The 9,518-nt window shown below is 34.9% G+C and overlaps 1 long non-coding RNA gene across 1 annotated transcript; it reads left to right on the top strand.

Moving 5' to 3' along the window:
* The first annotated feature begins 5,850 nt into the window (after positions 1 to 5,850).
* Positions 5,851 to 8,052, top strand: LOC133793790 (uncharacterized). The gene is made up of 4 exons (XR_009874956.1): positions 5,851 to 6,445; positions 6,526 to 6,600; positions 7,069 to 7,130; positions 7,848 to 8,052. It is a non-coding gene; the product is annotated as an uncharacterized LOC133793790 (long non-coding RNA).
* The last annotated feature ends 1,466 nt before the right edge of the window (positions 8,053 to 9,518 follow it).

The following is a 9,518-nucleotide window of genomic DNA, read 5'->3' as shown; positions in this document are numbered from 1 at the left end:
TTAGTTTATGGGACCCCAAGTAATAATGGCCATTATAGTATGTTTATGACATAAGTGTTATGATATGTTTTATGTTTCTTTATGAAATTTATGTATACGGTTTATGTGTTAGATTTTCCTTGCTGGGCATTAGGCTCACTCCTTTTTGTTTATATGTGCATGAAAATAGCTTTAGTGGCGGGAAAGGTTCTTTGTAGTTTTGGGCATGTGTATTGAGGCGGAATTGATTCAAAGAGCCGAGAGTTTCGATTCGAGGATGAAGTCTTTACTTATGTTTTTATGTGTATTTTTCGCACTTATTTATGTAATCTCTTTTAATTACAATTATGTTATGTTTTGATTTTAAAACAATGGGATCCCATATCCTAACTTAAATTTTATGTAAGTTTAACCTTTATTTTTACAAGTTTTTAATAAAGTTATGATCTTTTCACTTGTAAGTTCTATTAAGGATTAGGGTCTATGTGTAGTTTTCATTAATGGTCTAAAGTCTAGAATAGTTGGGTCATTACAGTTGGTATCAGAGAAAACGGTTCCTTCGCATGAAGTTCTCCTCGATACACACACTCAAAAGCTCCGAATCTGACCGCCAAGTAAGTATTTAAGTTATAGTTATTTTGCTTTTGTGTATAGCTAACGATTTTTAGTATTTATGTTTTCAGTTAAGTATGAACAGAGCATTAACTTATGAGGATATCCGAGCCATTAAGGCTTTAAAGAGAATAAGAGAACCAAGAAACACCATAGGAACACTAGAGAGAATCACTCGAAGATTGCTTTTGTTCCACCGAGAGATAGGTCACCTCCAAGAGTCTAAGCAAATCATGATGAGAGCAACGAAACAATATGTATTAGTAATTAGACTGTTTAAAGATTTTCATCCTGTAATAGCAGCCTTAGAGGAAATATGGGAAACAATGGATGATGAGGATGAACTACCAGCAGCAATGCGATATTACTTTCTTCTAATTAGGCTCACTTCAAAATCCGAATTTCAGTTTAGCAATGAGCAAAAACATAGGATTTTCACAAACCTTCCTAGAGGACATTTTGATGCACATGACAATGAGGATTATGAAGAATTGGATGATGATATGCTAGATGAAGGGTCGGATGTAGAAGATCCTGATTTTTAGAATAGTAGTTTTCATTGTTTGTTTTATTTATTTCTTTATTTTATGGTTGTAATAAGTGAAAAACTATTTTTCCAAATGAATATCATGTTATTTTGATATCATGTATGAGTTTGATTTTATTTTCGCAATCATAATAAATAATAAGTAAAATTAATAATGACTAAGTTCGGTGAGGGTGGATACAAATCAATGAATCAAGTTTCCTTATTGAGAGTTAGGGGGCCATAGTAGTGGGAACGATTTTACTGATCCCAGCCCTCCCTCAATATGGTTAACTTTGGAACAAAGATGAGTTTCGAGCCTGAGAATTAAGTCATATAGGATAATTAGAAACAGACTTAGAAATCATAAATATGGCTTGTTTTTCTAAGAATAGAAACCCGCTCTAAATAATAAAGCAGACTTATATAATTTGGACCCATATGCATGTATTTATCATCATATAATAATATAATTCACATAAACATGCATATAATCATTTAATGGCATAATAAATAAATTATGGCCCTCCCAGCCTTCTAATCAAGGTCCTAAACCTTATTGGGAAATTTGAGTCATTACAACTATCCCCTCTTTACAGAAATTTTGTCCTCGAAATTTATCTGAACCGCCCGGAAAATAAATTCCACACAACTGATTCTGGTTTCCCAGGTCGTTCCCTCAACCTCACTGTTTATGTATGATAACTCTACAAAATAGAGTTATTTTACCACTTTTTATGTGCTAATTGTTGCTTAATTCTTGAGTTTTTAATTGATTTATTAAGTTTTTAAGTAATTTTTAATTTATTAGGCTTATTGTAGTTCTCTAGATTTTTGTATGTTTTTATAGATATTTTATTATAATATGTTGTAATTTAATTATATGAAATTTGTATTATTAAGTTAGAAGTTAAAAGTGTAATTCTTTTGAACTTAAAATGCTATATTAAATTAAGTTATAATCAATATTTTCAAATGATTAATATGATTTATTTATATTTGAAAATATTTGATTGTTATTTAATTTATTTTTATCTTGTAGGAATTATGTTGTATTTTTTTTTGGAAAAAGTAAAGAAATCAAAAATGGCATTTTCAAGAAAGAAAAGAAGAAAAGTGGCAAATAGCCAATGCCACCAAGGCCCAATTCGGCTGGCCACCTGCCCAGGCCCGCCTGCTACAGCACCCTCCTGAAGTCAGCAGCTTCTCCTTCACGCCTGCCTTCCTCTCCTGCCGCCACCTGTCTCCAACACCACATAGCCTCTTGCTGAAATCTCACAGCCATGCACCATCCCAGCACCAAGCTCCCTCCACGTATCACCAAGCCACCAACTCCCTGCTTCAACATCTTTTTGGGCCTGCCAACCTCCTTGGCCCACCAACCCAATCCTTTGGCTCACCTCACTAACTTCCTTCAGCTCCTTCCAACAACACCAAAAGCCTGCCATTCTCTCCACTTTCCTGTGCCTATCTCCACCAAAGCTTGCAGCCTCCTTTTCCCAACATTTTGAGCCCACAAAAAATATCACAAAGTACCATTTGTCCCCTTGTCTCTATTGTCAAAAAATGCCACATTTTTACCCTACTTTCTACACATTCTACCCCAAAACATAATTATTACACCCTATAATTTATCCCTATTTGCCATATTATAATTAATTCAATTAATTTAATCAATTTAATTAATTTGAATTGATTATTTTAATTCCCATTTTTTGGCTATAAATAGGGAGTTTTGAAGACCATTTAGGATGTCCATTTAGAGGGAGGTTACTATACCAAATTCTACACATTCAAAACCTCTCTACTATCTTCTTCTTTTTGGTTATTTTCTATGTATTTTTAGAGGAAATTTTGGGGGTTTCTCCTCCAAATTTTCCTATTTATGTTTGTAATTTTTAGTTTGTATTTGCTATTCTAGTTATGTGTTTCTAAACTTTTTAAGATTATTAAGGTGATGATGAAACATTATGTAACTAGATAGTATTTATTTTGTATGTTGATTTCCCATTTTATGCAATAAAGTTTATGGAATTTTCTTCTTCAAATATCTTCTTTCATCTTAAATATCATGTATTTTGGATTGTTAGCACATATTTAAACTTTGTTCTTCATTAGTGCAAATACATAATATTCTTTGTGTAAGATGTGTCATTAAATTGTACACATCCATGCTTAGAACAAAAATATTATGTTTTGCCTTATAAATAATGTTCATTGATTTATTTGTTATTTCATTAGATTGATTTACACTAAATGCTTTGAAATTATAACTTTGAAAAGTGAAGAAAAATCCTATCTTTTTAGAAATAATTTGTGCTTAAAATTATAAATTTATTTAGAAAATGTTAGTTTGATTTATTTATCACTAAAACTTGGGAATCAATGTACTTATAAATATTATTGAACTTATATTTTGTGGATTCTAATCCTTAATAATCTTATTTTACCATCTTCATTTCTATTATTAATTTATGTTATATATATATTGTCTTTAATTTCTTTATTATTATCTTTTATTTTATTTTTATTGTTACAAAAATCTCTTCAATCTTTGGAACTAGGTTAGAATTTATTAATTTTGATTTAAAATAGTTTCTCTTTTTCCAATTTAGACAACTCCTTTGGGTTCGATCTCGTGCTTACACGAACACTATTCTATAAATATGATTCGTGCGCTTGCGAGTATAAATTTTTAAAACATACCCGTTTTGGGTCCATCAATGTAACATACCTTAGCTCAAGGTACAATTTTGTTCCTCAGAACCTTATTCTTTCTATTAAAATCTGAACTGTCTACTCCTCAAAGGACAACTTAGCCTCAATCTCCAGATTCTCATAACTCTACACATGAGTTTCTTCTAACCCTTGTCTTCAACATGGAAATATAAAAATACACTATATACTGCTGACAGTGCCAAAGACAAGGCCAATCCAAAAGCAACCTGACTAGTCCTATCCAGGACTCAAACGATCTTACTAGTCTAGGGTTCAACTTGCCCTTATCTCCTCATCCCTTTCCATGGTGATACTTTAAGGAAGATACAATCTTCTATTTGGAACTCCATGTTCCTGCCTTTCAATTCAACAAAACTTTACTGCCTATTCTGAGAAGCGAGCATCCAAGCTCTAACGTTTTCAAACAGATCATTGAAGCTATTATACCAAGCTCAAGATCCAGATATATATCTCACCCATCTCTTTCCAATGAATGGATGATAACCATTCTATATCATACCTTATCTCAAATAGTGTCCCTTTCATACTAGATATCTCTCTCTGATTTACCATCAGTCTGAGGATAATGAACTACACTAAATTCAACTATATATTCATCGCCTTCTTCAATCTTTCCAAGACCTGGAAGTAATAATGGAGTCTTCATCTAATAAGATGGACCTCGAATTCTATGAAGGCGTACTACCTTTCTCACGCAAGGATCTGAATACTAGTCATCTGTGTTACTCATCCTTAGTAGTAGAAGTGGACTCAATTTAAACACTGGTCCATAATGATCCAATCCAAATCACGCTGACCCACTCTCTTGGGCAGCCCCACCGCAAAACCCATCTCGATGTTTCCTTATTTCCACTATGGAATACTCAAGGGCTACAATAGGCTTACTGGTTTCTGATACTCTGTCTTGACCCGCTAACAGGTTAAGAACTTTGTCATATATTCCATTATGTCCCTCTCCATTCCATGCCACCAATATAAAGCTTTCAGATTATGTTGATGCTTGGATGAAGAGAATAAGAGGTAGTATGAGATTCATCCAGAATCCCTCGTTTATTCCCAATGTCCATCGGATTCCAAATCTGATCCTTATACCACAATAAACCCATACCTTACAATATATAATCCTTAGCTAATCCAGCTAAGACATTGCCCTCACCTCTTCTCATTTATGGGTTCACTTAACTGTTCTCCTTGATCCTTTCTGAAATAATAATCTTAAGTATAAAGCTGGCCACCTGGCCCACCAGTAACTCTACTCTAATCCTGGTCATATCCTTTAAATAAAATAATGCATAGGCAATAACTTTTCCATGTCACTGAGGTGTCATAACAACCTACAACTGGTTCTGATCGGTAAGAAGACTCATAATTCTTTCCCAAAGCACATATAATATCCTACTCGTCCAAGGAAACTATTTTCCTCTAAGGCGTTCCTTGACCTTGGCAATTCTCCAACTGAGAATATACCACAACACCGTCGATCAAGACGATCACAAATCATTTTCAGATAATCCTTGAAGACTCTGTTCATCTAATCCATAAACTTGGCATTAACCAAATCCTCAAAACATAACTCAGCACTCCCAGTGCCCTTGTCTAATATACCTGCAGTCTTCTATATCCTTCTCCCTGATCTCTAGTTGGTAATCACAAGATCAAAGATCCACCTTGGAGCATACCATCTTACTCAATAACTGAGCCTTTAGGTCTTACAACTTTTGTAGCACCCACATTATTTTGATATATATAGCCAATAATCACATGATTGCATTGCATTACATATCATACAATATGTATAATTTGAGCATATGCATATTCTTATAAGTGTTCTCATGTATAAGTATAAAAGTTGTGTATGTGATGTCTATATGTATGCTCAATATTATTAACCTTGTGGCATTTGAGTTGTCTTTTATGGGTGTTTGATGTGCTCAAGATATAAGAAAGTATGAAAAATATGGACAAGGCATGGAATTAAGTGATGAAAGTGAGATATAGAAGGCAAAATAGGTTAAGTAGTGAAAAATAGTACAATGTTGATTACTAGTATTTCGGTGTAAAATTGAGTATTTATGGATTTACCAAATGTAATCGAGGTATGATTAAGGTCTCATTGATGATGTAAAAATGGTTTTAGAACCATTAGATCAATTCTTGATGGGAGGTATACATAATCAGTGGTATTGATGCAAAGTCAAAACGAGCTTAGCATAAGTGCGCTACGCTCGATCGGGTAAGCATAACTATTGGGTATGGAGTCATATGGACCTAAGGTTTGGTGTGAGTGTTTTACACACAAGGATAATAGGCCTAGCAGATGATTAAGTCGAAATTATTGAAGTGATAAGGTTTTCATAAGTCAAAAGGTGAAATGATGAGATGAAAGGTGTCAACTTTTGACAATAAGGCTAAATCATTGAAAATAAGGAATTTTCATCAACCTTATCACTTTGCACGACCATTATTCTGAAAAACAGAGAGAAAAGAAAACCAAAAACCATTTCTTGGCTGGTTTGAAGAAATTCTAAGGAGATCCAAGTGAAATCAAAGCCAAAGAAGTAGATTAAGCTTAGTTCTAGCCTTTTTATGGTAAGTTCTTGTACTTGGAAGTTAAACTATGTTTTTGAATTTTTCTGAAAGCTTATATATGGTGTTTTATCCTTTTTAAGATATTTCTTGGGGTTTCCAAGTGGTTTGAGGTTTAGAAAAGCTTGAAGAGATTGTCTTCGCCGAAAAGTTGCTCGGTAAGTGAAATTTTGTGTTTTATGAGGTTTTTGGGGTTCTTGGAGTACAAGATGATTTTTGGTTATTTGATTGAGTTTATAAGAGAGTATATATGTTTATAAAGGTTTTAATAGATGTGGAGACTCATTTAATTTGGATGATGATCTAGGAGATAAGAATTTTATCAAAATCGGTATATGATAACTTTATGATGAATCATGTTGGTATTTGGGATATATGGTTATGGAAGGTTAATTGATGTTGATTATTGGTGGATTTTGATATTTGAGGATAGCTAAAATTAAGGGGAAACTCTGTCAAAATTTCCCCAAATGTCTAAGATAAATCTAATGCTCGATCTAGGTGGTTTAAGGCGTTTTAGGCATGTTTTGGGTATGAAAGTTGATATGATGTTTTATGGGTATTTTTAAATGATATTTCAATGTCTTACTGCCTTCATTGTGATGAGAAATCCATGCCATTGTCAGGATAAGCATATCAACACCTAAGACATCACTTGTTACACGGTGAAATATATTGTGGACAAAAGGTAAGTAAAGTACTCAACTACAACACAAGAATTATGTGTTATGTGAAAGTATGCATTATATGAATATTTTGTGAGTAAGTGGTATTAACATACAGTGACACTTCATCATAAATTTGTATGCATGGCATAATAGTGATATGGTAAATTATTATATGATATAAGACCATGCATGATATTATGATGATTAATTATATGATGCCTTTGCAAGTTTTGTGCAACATAAAAGAAAGTTGTAATAAGAAGTTTAAGTTCAGTGCCACTGTTTTGAAAAGGCAAATGAAAGTGTTAATAAGTGTAAACGGAGGCCTATAGTAGGCTTATAGTGGCTGCCCAATAATTTGGGCTAGGTTTAGTGAACCAATTATATTGTTTGCCATATTTCCGTTTTTATTTCTCCTCCATATGAGTTATTGTTATATGTATTGACACCACAGTGTGTGGCCGCCTTAACTCTTGAGCCTGATGGGGCAACGATGGAATAAGGTTTTTAATGTGCCCTACTGTGGTGAAGGCTAGCCGGAGGAGAACCCATGGGATTTTGTATTATATGTGTAACAAGCCCTGCAGGCATTGACCAATTCAAACAGTGTGCACAATATTAAGGGGCCCAAAATTTAAAAAGAAGTTGTATATGTCCATTGATATTGGGTAATCATTAGCATTGCATGCATTACTTTGCTTACTGAGCTTTAGGCTCACAGTTTTCTTGTGTTGCAGGTAGAGAAAGAAATATGTGAATGATATGAGGAGAACTGAAGCATGGTCCTGACCCTGATTTGTACATATGAACACATCGACCTTTTTGTGGGTTATTTCAGTTATCAGTGAGATGTTTGTAATAAAGTGTGAAGTTATGTTTTGAAAATAAATTGGGTTATTTAATACTTATGTATAATATGTTTGAGACACACTTTATGTTTAATGTAAATAATGTGAAATAAGTTTTCAAGTTTTAAAAAAAAAAAAAAAAAAAAAAAATGTCCAGACTTCCGCAGAAATAAATTATGATATAGTTTTAAAACGTAACACCTCAAATATGGTTTTTAACTAAAATAAGTGAGGGTGTTGCAACTTTGCTGAAGTCGTTTAATACAGTGCCCTAGACTTGATTCCATCCCTGGCACCAATCCAATCACCATTTTATCTCTTTGTGTAAATGTAATCTTGACAAATCCCCTGGAAATCCATCTTCGACAAAGCACGAGGTAGAGCACGAGATTCATCTTCGACAGGTTCTTCAGAGGTTGAGGGAGCATCAGTTGTACGCCAAGTTTAAGAAATGTGAGTTTTGGTTACCAGAAGTGACATTCCTTGGACATATTGTGGGCACAGATGGGATTTAGGTGGATCCATCTAAGGAAGAGGCAGTTAGGGATTGGCTGAGACCAAGGAACGCCTCGGAGGTGCGGAGTTTTCTTGGTTTAGCGGGTTACTACAGACGGTTTGTGGAGGGCTTCTCGAAGATAGCGGCACCGATGACAAAATTGACACAGAAGAATTTGAAGTTTATCTGGTCAGACAAGTGTGAAGATAGTTTTCAAGAGCTAAAGCGACAACTTATTACGACGCCTGTGTTGAGTCTTCCTTCGGGGGAAGGGAAGTTTGTAGTTTACTGCGACGCATCGAGGTTGGGTCTAGGCTGTGTGTTGATGCAGAATGAGAAGGTCATAGCTTATGCATCACGACAGCTGAAAGAGTATGAGCAACATTATCCTACCCATGATTTAGAGCTAGCAGCGGTGGTATTCGCACTGAAGATTTGGCGACATTATTTGTATGGGGAGAAGTGCGAGGTATACACTGACCATAAGAGTCTGAAGTATTTTTTTACACAGAAGGACTTGAACATGAGACAGAGGCGTTGGCTAGAGATTGTAAAAGATTATGATTGTGATATTCTTTACAATCCAGGTAAATCCAACGTAGTGGTGGATGCATTGAGCTGGAGAGGCCCAGGTCAGTTACATAGTTCCACCCAGATTTCGAGAGAGTTAGCTGATGAGATGGTCAGAGCAGGGATAGAATTGGTAGTAGGCCGATTGGCCAATATTACTCTGCAGTAGACCCTGCTAGAGCGGATCAGAGAAGGGCAATTGGCAGACACACAATTATAGGAGGTTAGAAAGAATTTCTTAACGGGAGCAGCTAAGGACTATTATATCACTGAGGTTGATATGATTCGGTATCAGGGACGGATTTGTGTTCCAGCTGATGAGGGGATCAGACGAGAGATATTGGATGAGTCTCATACGATGCTGTACTCACTTCATCCGGGTACGACGAAGATGTACCAGGATCTGCGACGTTATACTGGTGGCCCGGGATGAAGAAGGATGTGGTGGAGTACGTAGCCAGTTGTTTAACCTGTCAGCAGGTGAAAGCTGAGCA

Source organism: Humulus lupulus, chromosome 8 (genome assembly GCF_963169125.1).
Source record: "Humulus lupulus chromosome 8, drHumLupu1.1, whole genome shotgun sequence".
In the NCBI taxonomy this organism is placed as follows: Eukaryota; Viridiplantae; Streptophyta; class Magnoliopsida; order Rosales; family Cannabaceae; genus Humulus; species Humulus lupulus.
Note: the sequence above shows the minus strand (reverse complement) of the source record. Positions and strands in the feature narration are given on the sequence as shown.